Source organism: Pan paniscus, chromosome 12 (genome assembly GCF_029289425.2).
Source record: "Pan paniscus chromosome 12, NHGRI_mPanPan1-v2.0_pri, whole genome shotgun sequence".
Lineage (NCBI taxonomy): Eukaryota > Metazoa > Chordata > Mammalia > Primates > Hominidae > Pan > Pan paniscus.
Window position 1 is genome coordinate 6,862,392 of NC_073261.2, and position 21,835 is coordinate 6,884,226.

Below are 21,835 nucleotides of genomic sequence, written 5' to 3' on the forward strand. Positions count from 1 at the left end.
CAGTCATCTGTATAAACATGGAAATATCTACACCACTGTCTGTACAAACGTGGAAATATCTACACTGCCATCTGTATAAACATGGAAATATCTACACAGCCATCTCTATAAACTTGGAAATATCTACACTGCTATCTTTATAAACATGGAAATACCCACACCGCTATCTGTATAAACATGGAAATATGTACACCGCCATCTGTATAAAAATGGAAATAACTACACAGTCATCTGTATAAATAAGGAAATATGTACACCGCTGTCTGTATCAACATGGAAATATCTGCACCGCCATCTGCATAAACATGAAAATATCTACACCGCCATCTGTATAAACATGGAAATATCTCCAACGCTATCTGTATAAACATGGAAATAGCCACACAGCTATCTGTATAAACATGGAAATATCAACACCGCTATCTCTATAAACATGGAAATATCTCCACCGCTATCTGTATAAACATGGAAATATCTACACCGACATGTGTAAAAATATGAAAATATCTACACAGTCATCTGTATAAACATGGAAATACCTCCATCGCTATCTGTATAAACATGGAAATATCTACAGCGCCATCTGTATAAAAATGGAAAGCACTACACAGTCATCTGTATAAATATGGAAATATGTACACCGCTATCTCTATAAACATGGAAATATCTGCACCGCCATCTGCATAAACATGGCAATATCTACACCGCCATCTGTATAAACATGGAAATATCTGCACCGCTATCTCTATAAACATGGAAATACCTACACCGCAATCTGTATAAACATGGAAATAACTACACCAATATCTGTCTAAACATGGAAATATCTACACTGCCATCTGTATAAATACGTAAATATCTACACAGCCATCTCTATAAACCTGGAAATATCTACACCGCTATCTGTATAAACTTGGAAATAGGCACATCGCTATCTGTATAAACATGGAAATATCTACACCGCTATCTATATAAACATGGAAATAACTCCACCGCTATCTGTATAAACATGGAAATATCTCCACCGCTATCTGTATAAACATGGAAATATCTTCACCGCTATCAGTATAAACATGGAAATAGTGACACCGCTATCTGTATAAATATGGAAATATCCACACCGCTATCTCTATAAACATGGAAATGTCAACACCGCTATCTGTATAAACATGGAAATATCTACATGGCTATCTCAATAAACATGGAAATATCTACACCGCCATCTGTATAAACATGGAAATAACTACACAGTCATCTGTATAAACCTGGAAATATCTACACCACTATCTGTATAAACATGGAAATATCTACACTGCCATCAGTATAAACATGTAAATATCTTCACAGCCATCTCTATAAACATGGAAATATCTACACCGCTATCTGTATAAACATGGAAATAGCCACACCGCTATCTGTATAAACATGGAAATATCTACACCGCCATCTCTATAAACATGGAAATACCTACACAGTGATCTGTATAAACATGGAAATATCTACACCACTGTCTGTACAAACATGGAAATATCTACACTGCCATCTGTATAAACATGGAAATATCTACACAGACATCTCTATAAACACGGAAATATCTACACTGCTATCTGTATAAACATGGAAATAGCCACACTGCTATCTGTATAAACATGGAAATATCTACACCGACATGTGTAAAAATATGAAAATATCTACACAGTCGTCTGTATAAACTTGGAAATACCTCCACCGCTCTCTGTATCAACATGGAAATATCTCCACCGCTATCTGTATAAACATGGAAATATCTCCAACGCTATCTGTATAAACATGGATATAGCCACACAGCTATCTGTATAAACATGGAAATATCTACACCGCTATCTCTAGAAACATGGAAATATCTCCACCGCTATCTGTATAAACATGGAAATTGCCACACCGCTATCTGTATAAACATGGAAATATCTACACCGCCATCTGCAAAAAGATGGAAATATCTACACTGTCACCTGTATAAACATGGAAATACCTACACCGCAATCTGTATAAACATGGAAATATCTACACCATTATCTGTCTAAACATGGAAATATCTACACTGCCATCTGTATAAATATGTAAATATCTACACAGCCATCTCTATAAACATGGAAGTATCTACACCGCTATCTGTATAAACATGGAAATAGCCACACAGCTATCTGTATAAACATGGAAATATCTACACAGCTATCTCTATAAACATGGAAATATCTCCACCGCTATCTTTATAAACATGGAAATATCTCCACCGCTATCTGTATAAACATGGAAATATCTCCACCGCTATCAGTATAAACATGGAAATAGTGACACCGCTATCTGTGTAAATATGGAAATATCTACATAGTCATCTGTATAAACACGGGAGTATCTCCACCGCTATCTGTATAAACATGGAAAGATCTACACCGCCATCTGTATAAAAGTGGAAATAACTACACTGTCTTCTGTATAAATAAGGAAATATGTACACCGCTATCTGTATCAACATGGAAATATCTTCAGCGCCATCTGCATATACATGGAAATATCTACACCGCCATCTGAATAAACATGGAAATATCTCCAACGCTATCTGTATAAACATGGAAATAGCCACACAGCTATCTGTATTAACATGGTAATATCTACACCGTTATCTCTATAAACATGGAGATATCTCCACTGCTATCTGTATAAACATGGAAATATCTCCACCGCTATATGTATAAACATGGAAATAGTGACACCGCTATCTGTATAAATATGGAAAAATCTACACCGCTATCTCTATAAACATGGAAATGTCTACACGGCTATCTGTATAAACATGGAAATATCTACACGGCTGTCTCTATAAACATGGAAATATCTTCACCGCCATCTGTATAAACATGGAAATAACTACACAGTAATCTCTATAAACCTGGAAATATCTACACCACTATCTGTATAAACATGGAAATAACTACACTGCCATCTGTATAAACATGTAAATATCTACACAGCCATCTCTATAAACATGGAAATATCTGCACCGCTATCTGTATAAACATGGAAATAGCCACACCACTATCTTTATAAACATGGAAATGTCTACACTGCCATCTGTATAAACATGGAATTACCTACACAGTCATCTGTATAAACGTGGAAATATCTACACCACTGTCTGTACAAACATGGAAATATCTACACTGCCATCTGTATAAACATGGAAATATCTACACAGCCATCTCTATAAACATGGAAATATCTACACTGCTATCTGTATAAACATGGAGATAGCCACACTGCTATCTGTATAAACATGGAAATAGCCACACTACTATCTGTATAAACATGGAAATATCTACACCGACATGTGTAGAAATATGAAAATATCTACACAGTCGTCTTTATAAACTTGGAAATACCTCCACCGCTATCTGTATCAACATGGAAATATCTACACTGCCATATGTATAAAAATGGAAATAACTACACAGTCATCTGTATAAATATGGAAATATGTACACCGTTATCTGTATAAACATGGAAGTATCTCCACCGCCATCGGCATAAACATGGAAATATCTACACCGCCATCTGAATAAACATGGAAATATCTCCAACGCTATCTGTATAAACATGGAAATAGCCACACAGCTATCTGTATTAACATGGTAATATCTACACCGCTATCTCTATAAACATGGAAATATCTCCACTGCTATCTGTATAAACATGGAAATATCTCCACCGCTATCTGTATAAACATGGAAATAGTGACACCGCTATCTGTATAAATATGGAAAAATCTACACCGCTATCTCTATAAACATGGAAATGTCTACACGGCTATCTGTATAAACATGGAAATATCTACACGGCTGTCTCTATAAACATGGAAATATCTTCACCGCCCTCTGTATAAACATGGAAATAACTACACAGTCGTCTCTATAAACCTGGAAATATCTACACCACTATCTGTATAAACATGGAAATAACTACACTGCCATCTGTATAAACATGTAAATATCTACACAGCCATCTCTATAAACATGGAAATATCTGCACCGCTATCTGTATAAACATGGAAATAGCCACACCGCTATCTTTATAAACATGGAAATGTCTACACCGCCATCTGTATAAACATGGAATTAGCCACACAGTCATCTGTATAAACGTGGAAATATCTACACCACTGTCTGTACAAACATGGAAATATCTACACTGCCATCTGTATAAACATGGAAATATCTACACAGCCATCTCTATAAACATGGAAATATCTACACTGCTATCTGTATAAACATGGAAATAGCCACACTGCTATCTGTATAAACATGGAAATAGCCACACTGCTATCTGTATAAACATGGAAATATCTACACCGACATGTGTAAAAATATGAAAATATCTACACAGTCGTCTGTATAAACTTGGAAATACCTGCACCGCTATCTGTATCAACATGGAAATATCTACACTGCCATATGTATAAAAATGGAAATAACTACACAGTCATCTGTATAAATATGGAAATATGTACACCGTTATCTGTATAAACATGGAAGTATCTCCACCGCCATCGGCATAAACATGGAAATATCTACACCGCCATCTACATAAACATGGAAATATCTCCAACGCTATCTGTATAAACATGGAAATAGCCACACAGCTATCTCTTTAAACATGGAAATATCTACACCGCTATCACTATAAACATGGAAAAAACTACACCGCAATCTGTATAAACATGGAAATATCTACACCATTATCTGTCTAAACATGGAAATATCTACACTGCCATCTGTATAAATATGTAAATGTCTACACAGCCATGTCTATAAACATGGAAATATCTACACCGCTATCTGTATAAACATGGAAACAGCCACACCGCTATCTGTATAAACACGGAAATATCTACACCGCCGTCTGTATAAGCATGGAAATACCTACACAGTCATCTGTATAAACATGGAAATATCTACTCCACTGTCTGTACAAACGTGGAAATATCTACACTGCCATCTGTATAAACATGGAAATATCTACACAGCCATCTCTATAAACTTGGAAATATCTACACTGCTATCTGTATAAACATGGAAATAGCCACACCGCTATCTGTATAAACATGGAAATATCTACACCACCATCTGTATAAAAATGGAAATAACTACACAGTCATCTGTATAAATAAGGAAATATGTACACCGCTATCTGTATCAACATGGAAATATCTGCACCGCCATCTGCATAAACATGAAAATATCAACACCGCCATCTGTATAAACATGGAAATATCTCCAACGCTATCTGTATATACATGGAAATAGCCACACAGCTATCTGTATAAACATTGCAATATCTACACCGCTATCTCTATAAACATGGAAATATCTCCACCGCTATCTGTATAAACATGGAAATATCTGCACCGACATGTGTAAAAATATGAAAATATCTACACAGTCATCTGTATAAACATGGAAATACCTCCACCGCTATCTGTATAAACATGGAAATATCTACAGTGCCATATGTATAAAAATGGAAACAACTACACAGTCATCTGTATAAATATGGAAATATGTACACCGCTATCTCTATAAACATGGAAATATCGGCACCGCCATCTGCATAAACATGGCAATATCTACACCGCCATCTGTATAAACATGGAAATATCTACACCGCTATCTCTATAAACATGGAAATACCTACACCGCAATCTGTATAAACATGGAAATATCTACACCAATATCTGTCTAAACATGGAAGTATCTACACTGCCATCTGTATAAATACGTAAATATCTACACAGCCATCTCTATAAACATGGAAATATCTACACCGCTATCTGTATAAACTTGGAAATAGGCACATCGCTATCTGTATAAACATGGAAATATCTACACCGCTATCTCTATAAACATGGAAATATCACCACCGCTATCTGTGTAAACATGGAAATATCTCCACCGCTATCTGTATAAACATGGAAATATCTTCACCGCTATCAGTATAAACATGGAAATAGTGACACCGCTATCTGTATAAATATGGAAATATCTACACCGCTATCTCTATAAACATGGAAATGTCAACACCGCTGTCTGTATAAACGTGGAAATATCAACATGGCTATCTCAACAAACATGGAAATATCTACACCGCCATCTGTATAAACATGGAAATACCTACACAGTCATCTGTATAAACCTGGAAATATCTACACCACTATCTGTATAAACATGGAAATATCTACACTGCCATCAGTATAAACATGTAAATATCTTCACAGCCATCTCTATAAACATGGAAATATCTACACCGCTGTCTGTATAAACATGGAAATAGCCACACCGCTATCTGTATAAACATGGAAATATCTACACCGCCATCTCTATAAACATGGAAATACCTACACAGTGATCTGTATAAACATGGAAATATCTACACCACTGTCTGTACAAACATGGAAATATCTACACTGCCATCTCTATAAACATGGAAATATCTACACCGCCATCTGTAAAAACATGGAAATATCTACACTGTCACCTGTATAAACATGGAAATATCTACACCTCCATCTGTATAAACATGGAAATATCTACACTGCCATCTGTATACACATGGAAATATCTACACAGCCATCTGTATAAACATGGAAATATCTACACCGCTATCTCTATAAACATGGAAATACCTACACCGCAATCTGTATAAACATGGAAATATCTACACCATTATCTGTCTAAACATGGAAATAACTACACTGCCATCTGTATAAATATGTAAATATCTACACAAGCATCTCTATAAACATGGAAATATCTACACCGCTATCTGTATAAACATGGAAATGGCCACACAGCTATCTGTATAAAAATGGAAATATATACACGGCTATCTCTATAAACATGGAAATATCTCCACCGCTATCTGTACAAACATGGAAATATCTCCACCGCTATCTGTATAAACATGGAAATATCTCCACCCCTATCAGTATAAACATGGATAGATCTACACTGCCATCTGTATAAAAGTGGAAATAACTACACTGTCATCTGTATAAATAAGGAAATATGTACACCGCTATCTGTATCAACATGGAAATATCTGCAGCGCCATCTGCATAAACATGGAAATATCTACACCGCTATCTGTATAAACATGGAAATAGCCACACAGCTATCTGTATAAACATGGAAATATCTACACCGCTATCTCTATAAACATGGAAATATCTCCACCGCTATCTTTATAAACATGGAAATAGTGACACCGCTATCTGTGTAAATATGGAAATATCTACATAGTCATCTGTATAAACATGGAAATATCTCCACCGCTATCAGTATAAACATGGAAAGATCTACACCGCCATCTGTATAAAAGTGGAAATAACTAAAGTGTCATCTGTATAAATAAGGAAATATGTACACCGCTATCTGTATCAACATGGAAATATCTGCAGCGCCATCTGCATAAACATGGAAATATCTTCACCGCCATCTGAATAAACATGGAAATATCTCCAACGCTATCTGTATAAACATGGAAATAGCCACACAGCTATCTGTATTAACATGGTAATATCTACACCGCTATCTCTATAAACATGGAAATATCTCCACTGCTATCTGTATAAACATGGAAATATCTCCACCGCTATCTGTATAAACATGGAAATAGTGACACCGCTATCTGTATAAATATGGAAAAATCTACACCGCTATCTCTATAAACATGGAAATGTCTACACGGCTATCTGTATAAACATGGAAATATCTACACGGCTGTCTCTATAAACATGGAAATATCTTCACCGCCATCTGTATAAACATGGAAATAACTACACAGTCATCTGTATAAACCCGGAAATATCTACACCACTATCTGTATAAACATGGAAATAACTACACTGCCATCTGTATAAACATGTAAATATCTACACAGCCATCTCTATAAACATGGAAATATCTGCACCGCTATCTGTATAAAAATGGAAATAGCCACACCGCTATCTTTATAAACATGGAAATGTCTACACCGCCATCTGTATAAACATGGAATTACCTACACAGTCATCTGTATCAACGTGGAAATATCTACACCACTGTCTGTACAAACATGGAAATATCTACAATGCCATCTGTATAAACATGGAAATATCTACACTGCCATCACTATAAACATGGAAATATCTACACTGCTATCTGTATAAACATGGAAATAGCCACACTGCTATCTGTATAAACATGGAAATATCTACACCGACATGTGTAAAAATATGAAAATATCTACACAGTCGTCTGTATAAACTTGGAAATACCTCCACCGCTCTCTGTATCAACATGGAAATATCTACACCGCCATATGTATAAAAATGGAAATAACTACAGAGTCATCTGTATAAATATGGAAATATGTTCACCGTTATCTGTATAAACATGGAAATATCTGCACCCCCATCGGCATAAACATGGAAATATCTACACCGCCATCTATATAAACATGGAAATATCTCCAACGTTATCTGTATAAACATGGAAATAGCCACAGAGCTCTCTGTATAAACATGGAAATATCTACACCGCTATCTCTATAAACATGGAAAAAACTACACCGCAATCTGTATAAACATGGAAATATCTACACCATTATCTGTCTAAACATGGAAATATCTACACTGCCATCTGTATAAATATGTAAATATCTACACAGCCATCTCTATAAACATGGAAATAACTACACCGCAATCTGTATAAACATGGAAACAGCCACACCGCTATCTGTATAAACATGGAAATATCTACACCGCAATCTGTATAAGCATGGAAATACCTACACAGTCATCTGTATAAACATGGAAATATCTACACCACTGTCTGTACAAAGGTGGAAATATCTACACTGCCATCTGTATAAACATGGAAATATCTACACAGCCATCTCTATAAACTTGGAAATATCTACACTGCTATCTGTATAAACATGGAAATAGCCACACCGCTATCTGTATAAACATGGAAATATCTACACCGCCATCTGTATAAAAATGGAAATAACTACACAGTCATCTGTATAAATGAGGAAATATGTACACCGCTATCTGTATCAACATGGAAATATCTGCAGCGCCATCTGCATAAACATGGAAATATCTACACCGCCATCTGTATAAACATGGAAATATCTCCAACGCTATCTGTATAAACATGGAAATAGCCACACAGCTATCTGTATTAACATGGTAATATCTACACCGCTATCTCTATAAACATGGAAATATCTCCACTGCTATCTGTATAAACATGGAAATATCTCCACCGCTATCTGTATAAACATTGAAATAGTGACACCGCTATCTGTATAAATATGGAAAAATCTACACCGCTATCTCTATAAACATGGAAATGTCTAAACGGCTATCTGTATAAACATGGAAATATCTACACGGCTGTCTCTATAAACATGGAAATATCTTCACCGCCATCTGTATAAACATGGAAATAACTACACAGTCATCTGTATAAACCCGGAAATATCTACACCACTATCTGTATAAACATGGAAATAACTACACTGCCATCTGTATAAACATGTAAATATCTACACAGCCATCTCTATAAACATGGAAATATCTGCACCGCTATCTGTATAAACATGGAAATAGCCACACCGCTATCTTTATAAACATGGAAATGTCTACACCGCCATCTGTATAAACATGGAATTACCTACACAGTCATCTGTATAAACGTGGAAATATCTACACCACTGTCTGTACAAACATGGAAATATCTACACTGCCATCTGTATAATCATGGAAATATCTACACTGCCATCACTATAAACATGGAAATATCTACACTGCTATCTGTATAAACATGGAAATAGCCACACTGCTATCTGTATAAACATGGAAATATCTACACCGACATGTGTAAAAATATGAAAATATCTACACAGTCGTCTGTATAAACTTGGAAATACCTCCACCGCTCTCTGTATCAACATGGAAATATCTACACCGCCATATGTATAAAAATGGAAATAACTACACAGTCATCTGTATAAATATGGAAATATGTACACCGTTATCTGTATAAACATGGAAATATCTGCAACGCCATCGGCATAAACATGGAAATATCTACACCGCCATCTATATAAACATGGAAATATCTCCAACGTTATCTGTATAAACATGGAAATAGCCACACAGCTCTGTGTATAAACATGGAAATATCTACACCGCTATCTCTATAAACATGGAAAAAACTACACCGCAATCTGTATAAACATGGAAATATCTACACCATTATCTGTCTAAACATGGAAATATCTACACTGCCATCTGTATAAATATGTAAATATCTACACAGCCATCTCTATAAACATGGAAATATCTACACCGCAATCTGTATAAACATGGAAACAGCCACACAGCTATCTGTATAAACATGGAAATATCTACACCGCAATCTGTATAAGCATGGAAATACCTACACAGTCATCTGTATAAACATGGAAATATCTACACCACTGTCTGTACAAACGTGGAAATATCTACACTGCCATCTGTATAAACATGGAAATATCTACACAGCCATCTCTATAAACTTGGAAATATCCACACTGCTATCTGTATAAACATGGAAATACCCACACCGCTATCTGTATAAACATGGAAATATCTACACCGCCATCTGTATAAAAATGGAAATAACTACACAGTCATCTGTATAAATGAGGAAATATGTACACCGCTATCTGTATCAACATGGAAATATCTGCACCGCCATCTGCATAAACATGAAAATATCTACACCGCCATCTGTATAAACATGGAAATATCTCCAACGCTATCTGTATAAACATGGAAATAGCCACACAGCTATCTGTATAAACATGGAAATATCTACACCGCTATCTGTATAAACATGGAAATATCTCCACCGCTATCTGTATAAACATGGAAATATCTTCACCGCCATCTGTATAAAAATGGAAATAACTACACAGTCACCTGTATAAATATGGAAATATGTACACCGCTATCTGTTTAAACATGGAAATATCTCCACCGCTATCTTTATAAACATGGAAATATCTCCACCGCTATCTGTATAAACATGGAAATATCTCCAACGCTATCTGTATAAACATGGATATAGCCACACAGCTATCTGTATAAACATGGAAATATCTACACCGCTATCTCTATAAACATGGAAATATCTCCACCGCTATCTGTATAAACATGGAAATAGCCACACCGCTATCTGTATAAACATGGAAATATCTACACCGCCATCTGTAAAAACATGGAAATATCTACACTGTCACCTGTATAAACATGGAAATATCTACACCTCCATCTGTATAAACATGGAAATATCTACACTGCCATCTGTATACACATGGAAATATCTACACAGCCATCTGTATAAACATGGAAATATCTACACCGCTATCTCTATAAACATGGAAATACCTACACCGCAATCTGTATAAACATGGAAATATCTACACCATTATGTGTCTAAACATGGAAATAACTACACTGCCATCTGTATAAATATGTAAATATCTACACAAGCATCTCTATAAACATGGAAATATCTACACCGCTATCTGTATAAACATGGAAATGGCCACACAGCTATCTGTATAAAAATGGAAATATATACACGGCTATCTCTATAAACATGGAAATATCTCCACCGCTATCTGTACAAACATGGAAATATCTCCACCGCTATCTGTATAAACATGGAAATATCTCCACCCCTATCAGTATAAACATGGATATATCTACACTGCCATCTGTATAAAAGTGGAAATAACTACACTGTCATCTGTATAAATAAGGAAATATGTACACCGCTATCTGTATCAACATGGAAATATCTGCAGCGCCATCTGCATAAACATGAAAATATCTACACCGCCATCTGAATAAACATGGAAATATCTCCAACGCTGTCTGTATAAACATGGAAATAGCCACACAGCTATCTGTATTAACATGGTAATATCTACACCGCTATCTCTATAAACTTGGAAATATCTCCACTGCTATCTGTATAAACATGGAAATATCTCCACCGCTATCTGTATAATCATGGAAATAGTGACACCGCTATCTGTATAAATATGGAAAAATCTACATCGCAATCTCTATAAACATGGAAATGTCTACACGGCTATCTGTATAAACATGGAAATATCTACACGTCTGTCTCTATAAACATGGAAATATCTTCACCGCCATCTGTATAAACATGGAAATAACTACACAGTCATCTGTATGAACCCGGAAATATCTACACCACTATCTGTATAAACATGGAAATAACTACACTGCCATCTGTATAAACATGTAAATATCTACACAGCCATCTCTATAAACATGGAAATATCTGCACCGCTATCTGTATAAACATGGAAATAGCCACACCGCTATCTTTATAAACATGGAAATGTCTACACCGCCATCTGTATAAACATGGAATTACCTACACAGTCATCTGTATAAACGTGGAAATATCTACACCACTGTCTGTACAAACATGGAAATATCTACACTGCCATCTGTATAAACATGGAAATATCTACACAGCCATCTCTATAAACATGGAAATATCTACACTGCTATCTGTATAAACATGGAAATATCCACACTGCTATCTGTATAAACATGGAAATATCTACACCGACATGTGTAAAAATATGAAAATATCTACACAGTCGTCTGTATAAACTTGGAAATACCTCCACCGCTCTCTGTATCAACATGGAAATATCTACACCGCCATATATATAAAAATGGAAATAACTACACAGTCATCTGTATAAATATGGAAATATGTACACCGTTATCTGTATAAACATGGAAATATCTGCACCGCCATCGGCATAAACATGGAAATATCCACACCGCCATCTATATAAACATGGAAATATATCCAACGCTATCTGTATGAACATGGAAATAGCCACACAGCTATCTGTATAAACATGGAAATATCAACACCGCTATCTCTATAAACATGGAAATATCTCCACCGCTATCTGTATAAACATGGAAATATCTACACCGACATGTGTAAAAATATGAAAATATCTACACAGTCATCTGTATAAACATGGAAATACCTCCATCGCTATCTGTATAAACATGGAAATATCTACAGCGCCATCTGTATAAAAATGGAAAGAACTACACAGTCATCTGTATAAATATGGAAATATGTACACCGCTATCTCTATAAACATGGAAATATCTGCACCGCCATCTGCATAAACATGGCAATATCTACACCGCCATCTGTATAAACATGGAAATATCTGCACCGCTATCTCTATAAACATGGAAATACCTACACCGCAATCTGTATAAACATGGAAATAACTACACCAATATCTGTCTAAACATGGAAATATCTACACTGCCATCTGTATAAATACGTAAATATCTACACAGCCATCTCTATAAACCTGGAAATATCTACACCGCTATCTGTATAAACTTGGAAATAGGCACATCGCTATCTGTATAAACATGGAAATATCTACACCGCTATCTATATAAACATGGAAATAACTCCACCGCTATCTGTATAAACATGGAAATATCTCCACCGCTATCTGTATAAACATGGAAATATCTTCACCGCTATCAGTATAAACATGGAAATAGTGACACCGCTATCTGTATAAATATGGAAATATCCACACCGCTATCTCTATAAACATGGAAATGTCAACACCGCTATCTGTATAAACATGGAAATATCTACATGGCTATCTCAATAAACATGGAAATATCTACACCGCCATCTGTATAAACATGGAAATAACTACACAGTCATCTGTATAAACCTGGAAATATCTACACCACTATCTGTATAAACATGGAAATATCTACACTGCCATCAGTATAAACATGTAAATATCTTCACAGCCATCTCTATAAACATGGAAATATCTACACCGCTATCTGTATAAACATGGAAATAGCCACACCGCTATCTGTATAAACATGGAAATATCTACACCGCCATCTCTATAAACATGGAAATACCTACACAGTGATCTGTATAAACATGGAAATATCTACACCACTGTCTGTACAAACATGGAAATATCTACACTGCCATCTGTATAAACATGGAAATATCTACACAGACATCTCTATAAACACGGAAATATCTACACTGCTATCTGTATAAACATGGAAATAGCCACACTGCTATCTGTATAAACATGGAAATATCTACACCGACATGTGTAAAAATATGAAAATATCTACACAGTCGTCTGTATAAACTTGGAAATACCTCCACCGCTCTCTGTATCAACATGGAAATATCTCCACCGCTATCTGTATAAACATGGAAATATCTCCAACGCTATCTGTATAAACATGGATATAGCCACACAGCTATCTGTATAAACATGGAAATATCTACACCGCTATCTCTAGAAACATGGAAATATCTCCACCGCTATCTGTATAAACATGGAAATTGCCACACCGCTATCTGTATAAACATGGAAATATCTACACCGCCATCTGCAAAAAGATGGAAATATCTACACTGTCACCTGTATAAACATGGAAATACCTACACCGCAATCTGTATAAACATGGAAATATCTACACCATTATCTGTCTAAACATGGAAATATCTACACTGCCATCTGTATAAATATGTAAATATCTACACAGCCATCTCTATAAACATGGAAGTATCTACACCGCTATCTGTATAAACATGGAAATAGCCACACAGCTATCTGTATAAACATGGAAATATCTACACAGCTATCTCTATAAACATGGAAATATCTCCACCGCTATCTTTATAAACATGGAAATATCTCCACCGCTATCTGTATAAACATGGAAATATCTCCACCGCTATCAGTATAAACATGGAAATAGTGACACCGCTATCTGTGTAAATATGGAAATATCTACATAGTCATCTGTATAAACACGGGAGTATCTCCACCGCTATCTGTATAAACATGGAAAGATCTACACCGCCATCTGTATAAAAGTGGAAATAACTACACTGTCTTCTGTATAAATAAGGAAATATGTACACCGCTATCTGTATCAACATGGAAATATCTTCAGCGCCATCTGCATATACATGGAAATATCTACACCGCCATCTGAATAAACATGGAAATATCTCCAACGCTATCTGTATAAACATGGAAATAGCCACACAGCTATCTGTATTAACATGGTAATATCTACACCGTTATCTCTATAAACATGGAGATATCTCCACTGCTATCTGTATAAACATGGAAATATCTCCACCGCTATATGTATAAACATGGAAATAGTGACACCGCTATCTGTATAAATATGGAAAAATCTACACCGCTATCTCTATAAACATGGAAATGTCTACACGGCTATCTGTATAAACATGGAAATATCTACACGGCTGTCTCTATAAACATGGAAATATCTTCACCGCCATCTGTATAAACATGGAAATAACTACACAGTAATCTCTATAAACCTGGAAATATCTACACCACTATCTGTATAAACATGGAAATAACTACACTGCCATCTGTATAAACATGTAAATATCTACACAGCCATCTCTATAAACATGGAAATATCTGCACCGCTATCTGTATAAACATGGAAATAGCCACACCACTATCTTTATAAACATGGAAATGTCTACACTGCCATCTGTATAAACATGGAATTACCTACACAGTCATCTGTATAAACGTGGAAATATCTACACCACTGTCTGTACAAACATGGAAATATCTACACTGCCATCTGTATAAACATGGAAATATCTACACAGCCATCTCTATAAACATGGAAATATCTACACTGCTATCTGTATAAACATGGAGATAGCCACACTGCTATCTGTATAAACATGGAAATAGCCACACTACTATCTGTATAAACATGGAAATATCTACACCGACATGTGTAGAAATATGAAAATATCTACACAGTCGTCTTTATAAACTTGGAAATACCTCCACCGCTATCTGTATCAACATGGAAATATCTACACTGCCATATGTATAAAAATGGAAATAACTACACAGTCATCTGTATAAATATGGAAATATGTACACCGTTATCTGTATAAACATGGAAGTATCTCCACCGCCATCGGCATAAACATGGAAATATCTACACCGCCATCTGAATAAACATGGAAATATCTCCAACGCTATCTGTATAAACATGGAAATAGCCACACAGCTATCTGTATTAACATGGTAATATCTACACCGCTATCTCTATAAACATGGAAATATCTCCACTGCTATCTGTATAAACATGGAAATATCTCCACCGCTATCTGTATAAACATGGAAATAGTGACACCGCTATCTGTATAAATATGGAAAAATCTACACCGCTATCTCTATAAACATGGAAATGTCTACACGGCTATCTGTATAAACATGGAAATATCTACACGGCTGTCTCTATAAACATGGAAATATCTTCACCGCCCTCTGTATAAACATGGAAATAACTACACAGTCGTCTCTATAAACCTGGAAGTATCTACACCACTATCTGTATAAACATGGAAATAACTACACTGCCATCTGTATAAACATGTAAATATCTACACAGCCATCTCTATAAACATGGAAATATCTGCACCGCTATCTGTATAAACATGGAAATAGCCACACCGCTATCTTTATAAACATGGAAATGTCTACACCGCCATCTGTATAAACATGGAATTAGCCACACAGTCATCTGTATAAACGTGGAAATATCTACACCACTGTCTGTACAAACATGGAAATATCTACACTGCCATCTGTATAAACATGGAAATATCTACACAGCCATCTCTATAAACATGGAAATATCTACACTGCTATCTGTATAAACATGGAAATAGCCACACTGCTATCTGTATAAACATGGAAATAGCCACACTGCTATCTGTATAAACATGGAAATATCTACACCGACATGTGTAAAAATATGAAAATATCTACACAGTCGTCTGTATAAACTTGGAAATACCTGCACCGCTATCTGTATCAACATGGAAATATCTACACTGCCATATGTATAAAAATGGAAATAACTACACAGTCATCTGTATAAATATGGAAATATGTACACCGTTATCTGTATAAACATGGAAGTATCTCCACCGCCATCGGCATAAACATGGAAATATCTACACCGCCATCTACATAAACATGGAAATATCTCCAACGCTATCTGTATAAACATGGAAATAGCCACACAGCTATCTCTTTAAACATGGAAATATCTACACCGCTATCACTATAAACATGGAAAAAACTACACCGCAATCTGTATAAACATGGAAATATCTACACCATTATCTGTCTAAACATGGAAATATCTACACTGCCATCTGTATAAATATGTAAATGTCTACACAGCCATGTCTATAAACATGGAAATATCTACACCGCTATCTGTATAAACATGGAAACAGCCACACCGCTATCTGTATAAACACGGAAATATCTACACCGCCGTCTGTATAAGCATGGAAATACCTACACAGTCATCTGTATAAACATGGAAATATCTACTCCACTGTCTGTACAAACGTGGAAATATCTACACTGCCATCTGTATAAACATGGAAATATCTACACAGCCATCTCTATAAACTTGGAAATATCTACACTGCTATCTGTATAAACATGGAAATAGCCACACCGCTATCTGTATAAACATGGAAATATCTACACCACCATCTGTATAAAAATGGAAATAACTACACAGTCATCTGTATAAATAAGGAAATATGTACACCGCTATCTGTATCAACATGGAAATATCTGCACCGCCATCTGCATAAACATGAAAATATCAACACCGCCATCTGTATAAACATGGAAATATCTCCAACGCTATCTGTATATACATGGAAATAGCCACACAGCTATCTGTATAAACATTGCAATATCTACACCGCTATCTCTATAAACATGGAAATATCTCCACCGCTATCTGTATAAACATGGAAATATCTGCACCGACATGTGTAAAAATATGAAAATATCTACACAGTCATCTGTATAAACATGGAAATACCTCCACCGCTATCTGTATAAACATGGAAATATCTACAGTGCCATATGTATAAAAATGGAAACAACTACACAGTCATCTGTATAAATATGGAAATATGTACACCGCTATCTCTATAAACATGGAAATATCGGCACCGCCATCTGCATAAACATGGCAATATCTACACCGCCATCTGTATAAACATGGAAATATCTACACCGCTATCTCTATAAACATGGAAATACCTACACCGCAATCTGTATAAACATGGAAATATCTACACCAATATCTGTCTAAACATGGAAGTATCTACACTGCCATCTGTATAAATACGTAAATATCTACACAGCCATCTCTATAAACATGGAAATATCTACACCGCTATCTGTATAAACTTGGAAATAGGCACATCGCTATCTGTATAAACATGGAAATATCTACACCGCTATCTCTATAAACATGGAAATATCACCACCGCTATCTGTGTAAACATGGAAATATCTCCACCGCTATCTGTATAAACATGGAAATATCTTCACCGCTATCAGTATAAACATGGAAATAGTGACACCGCTATCTGTATAAATATGGAAATATCTACACCGCTATCTCTATAAACATGGAAATGTCAACACCGCTGTCTGTATAAACGTGGAAATATCAACATGGCTATCTCAACAAACATGGAAATATCTACACCGCCATCTGTATAAACATGGAAATACCTACACAGTCATCTGTATAAACCTGGAAATATCTACACCACTATCTGTATAAACATGGAAATATCTACACTGCCATCAGTATAAACATGTAAATATCTTCACAGCCATCTCTATAAACATGGAAATATCTACACCGCTATCTGTATAAACATGGAAATAGCCACACCGCTATCTGTATAAACATGGAAATATCTACACCGCCATCTCTATAAACATGGAAATACCTACACAGTGATCTGTATAAACATGGAAATATCTACACCACTGTCTGTACAAACATGGAAATATCTACACTGCCATCTCTATAAACATGGAAATATCTACACAGACATCTCTATAAACATGGAAATATCTACACTGCTATCTGTATAAACATGGAAATAGCCACACCGCTATCTGTATAAACATGGAAATATCTACACCGACATGTGTAAAAATATGAAAATATCTACACAGTCATCTGTATAAACATGGAAATATCTCCACCGCTATCTGTATAAACATGGATATATCTTCACCGCCATCTATATAAAAATGGAAATAACTACACAGTCACCTGTATAAATATGGAAATATGTACACCGCTATCTGTATAAACATGGAAATATCTCCACCGATATCTGTATAAACATGGAAATATCTCTACCGCTATCTGTATAAACATGGAAATATCTCCAACGCTATCTGTATAAACATGGATATAGCCACACAGCTATCTGTATAAACATGGAAATATCTACACCGCTATCTCTATAAACATGGAAATATCTCCACCGCTATCTGTATAAACATGGAAATAGCCACACCGCTATCTGTATAAACATGGAAATATCTACACTGCCATCCGTAAACACATGGAAATTTCTACACTGTCACCTGTATAAACATGGAAATATCTACACCTCCATCTGTATAAACATGGAAATATCTACACTGCCATCTGTATACACATGGAAATATCTACACAGCCATCTGTATAAACAAGGAAATATCTACACCGCTATCTCTATAAACATGGAAATACCTACACCGCAATCTGTATAAACATGGAAATATCTACACCATTATCTGTCTAAACATGGAAATATCTACACTGCCATCTGTATAAATATGTAAATATCTACACAGCCATCTCTATAAACATGGAAATATCTACACCGCTATCTGTATAAACATGGAAATGGCCACACAGCTATCTGTATAAAAATGGAAATATATACACGGCTATCTCTATAAACATGGAAATATCTCCACCGCTATCTGTACAAACATGGAAATATCTCCACCGCTATCTGTATAAACATGGAAATAGTGACACCGCTATGTGTATAAATATGGAAATATCTACACCGCTATATTTATAAACACGGAAATGTCTACAACGCTATCTGTATAAACATGGAAATATCTACATGGCTGTCTCTATAAACTTGGAAATATCTTCACCGCCATCTGCATAAACATGGAAATAACTACACAGTCATCTGTATAAACCTGGAAATATCTACACCACTATGTGTATAAACATGGAAATAACTACACTGCCATCTGTATAAATATGTAAATATCTACACAGCCATCTCTATAAACATGGAAATATCTACACCGCTATCTGTATAAACATGGAAATAGCCACACAGCTATCTGTATAAACATGGAAATATCTACACCGCTATCTCTATAAACATGGAAATATCTCCACCGCTATCTTTATAAACATGGAAATATCTCCACCGCTATCTGTATAAACATGGAAATATCTCCACCGCTATCAGTATAAACATGGAAATAGTGACACCGCTATCTGTGTAAATATGGAAATATCTACATAGTCATCTGTATAAACATGGAAATATCTCCACCGCTATCAGTATAAACATGGAAATATCTACACCGCCATCTGTATAAAAGTGGAAATAACTAAACTGTCATCTGTATAAATAAGGAAATATGTACACCGCTATCTGTATCAACATGGAAATATCTGCAGCGCCATCTGCATAAACATGGAAATATCTACACCGCCATCTCAATAAACATGGAAATATCTCCAACGCTATCTGTATAAACATGGAAATAGCCACACAGCTATCTGTATTAACATGGTAATATCTACACCGCTATCTCTATAAACATGGAAATATCTCCACTGCTATCTGTATAAACATGGAAATATCTACACGGCTGTCTCTATAAACATGGAAATATCTTCACCGCCATCTGTATAAACATGGAAATAACTACACAGTCATCTGTATAAACCCGGAAATATCTACACCACTATCAGTATAAACATGGAAATAACTACACTGCCATCAGTATAAACATGTAAATATCTACACAGCCATCTCTATAAACATGGAAATATCTGCACCGCTATCTGTATAAACATGGAAATAGCCACACCGCTATCTTTATAAACATGGAAATGTCTACACCGCCATCTGTATAAACATGGAATTACCTACACAGTCATCTGTATAAACGTGGAAATATCTACACCACTGTCTGTACAAACATGGAAATATCTACACTGCCATCTGTATAAACATGGAAATAGCTACACAGCCATCACTATAAACATGGAAATATCTACACTGCTATCTGTATAAACATGGAAATAGCCACACTGCTATCTGTATAAACATGGAAATATCTACACCGACATGTGTAAAAATATGAAAATATCTACACAGTCGTCTGTATAAACTTGGAAATACCTCCACCGCTCTCTGTATCAACATGGAAATATCTACACCGCCATATGTATAAAAATGGAAATAACTACACAGTCATCTGTATAAATATGGAAATATGTACACCGTTATCTGTATAAACATGGAAATATCTGCACCGCCATTGCATAAACATGGAAATATCTACACCGCCATGTATGTAAACATGGAAATATCTCCAACGCTATCTGTATAAACATGGAAATAGCCACACAGCTATCTGTATAAACATGGAAATATCTACACCGCTATCTCTA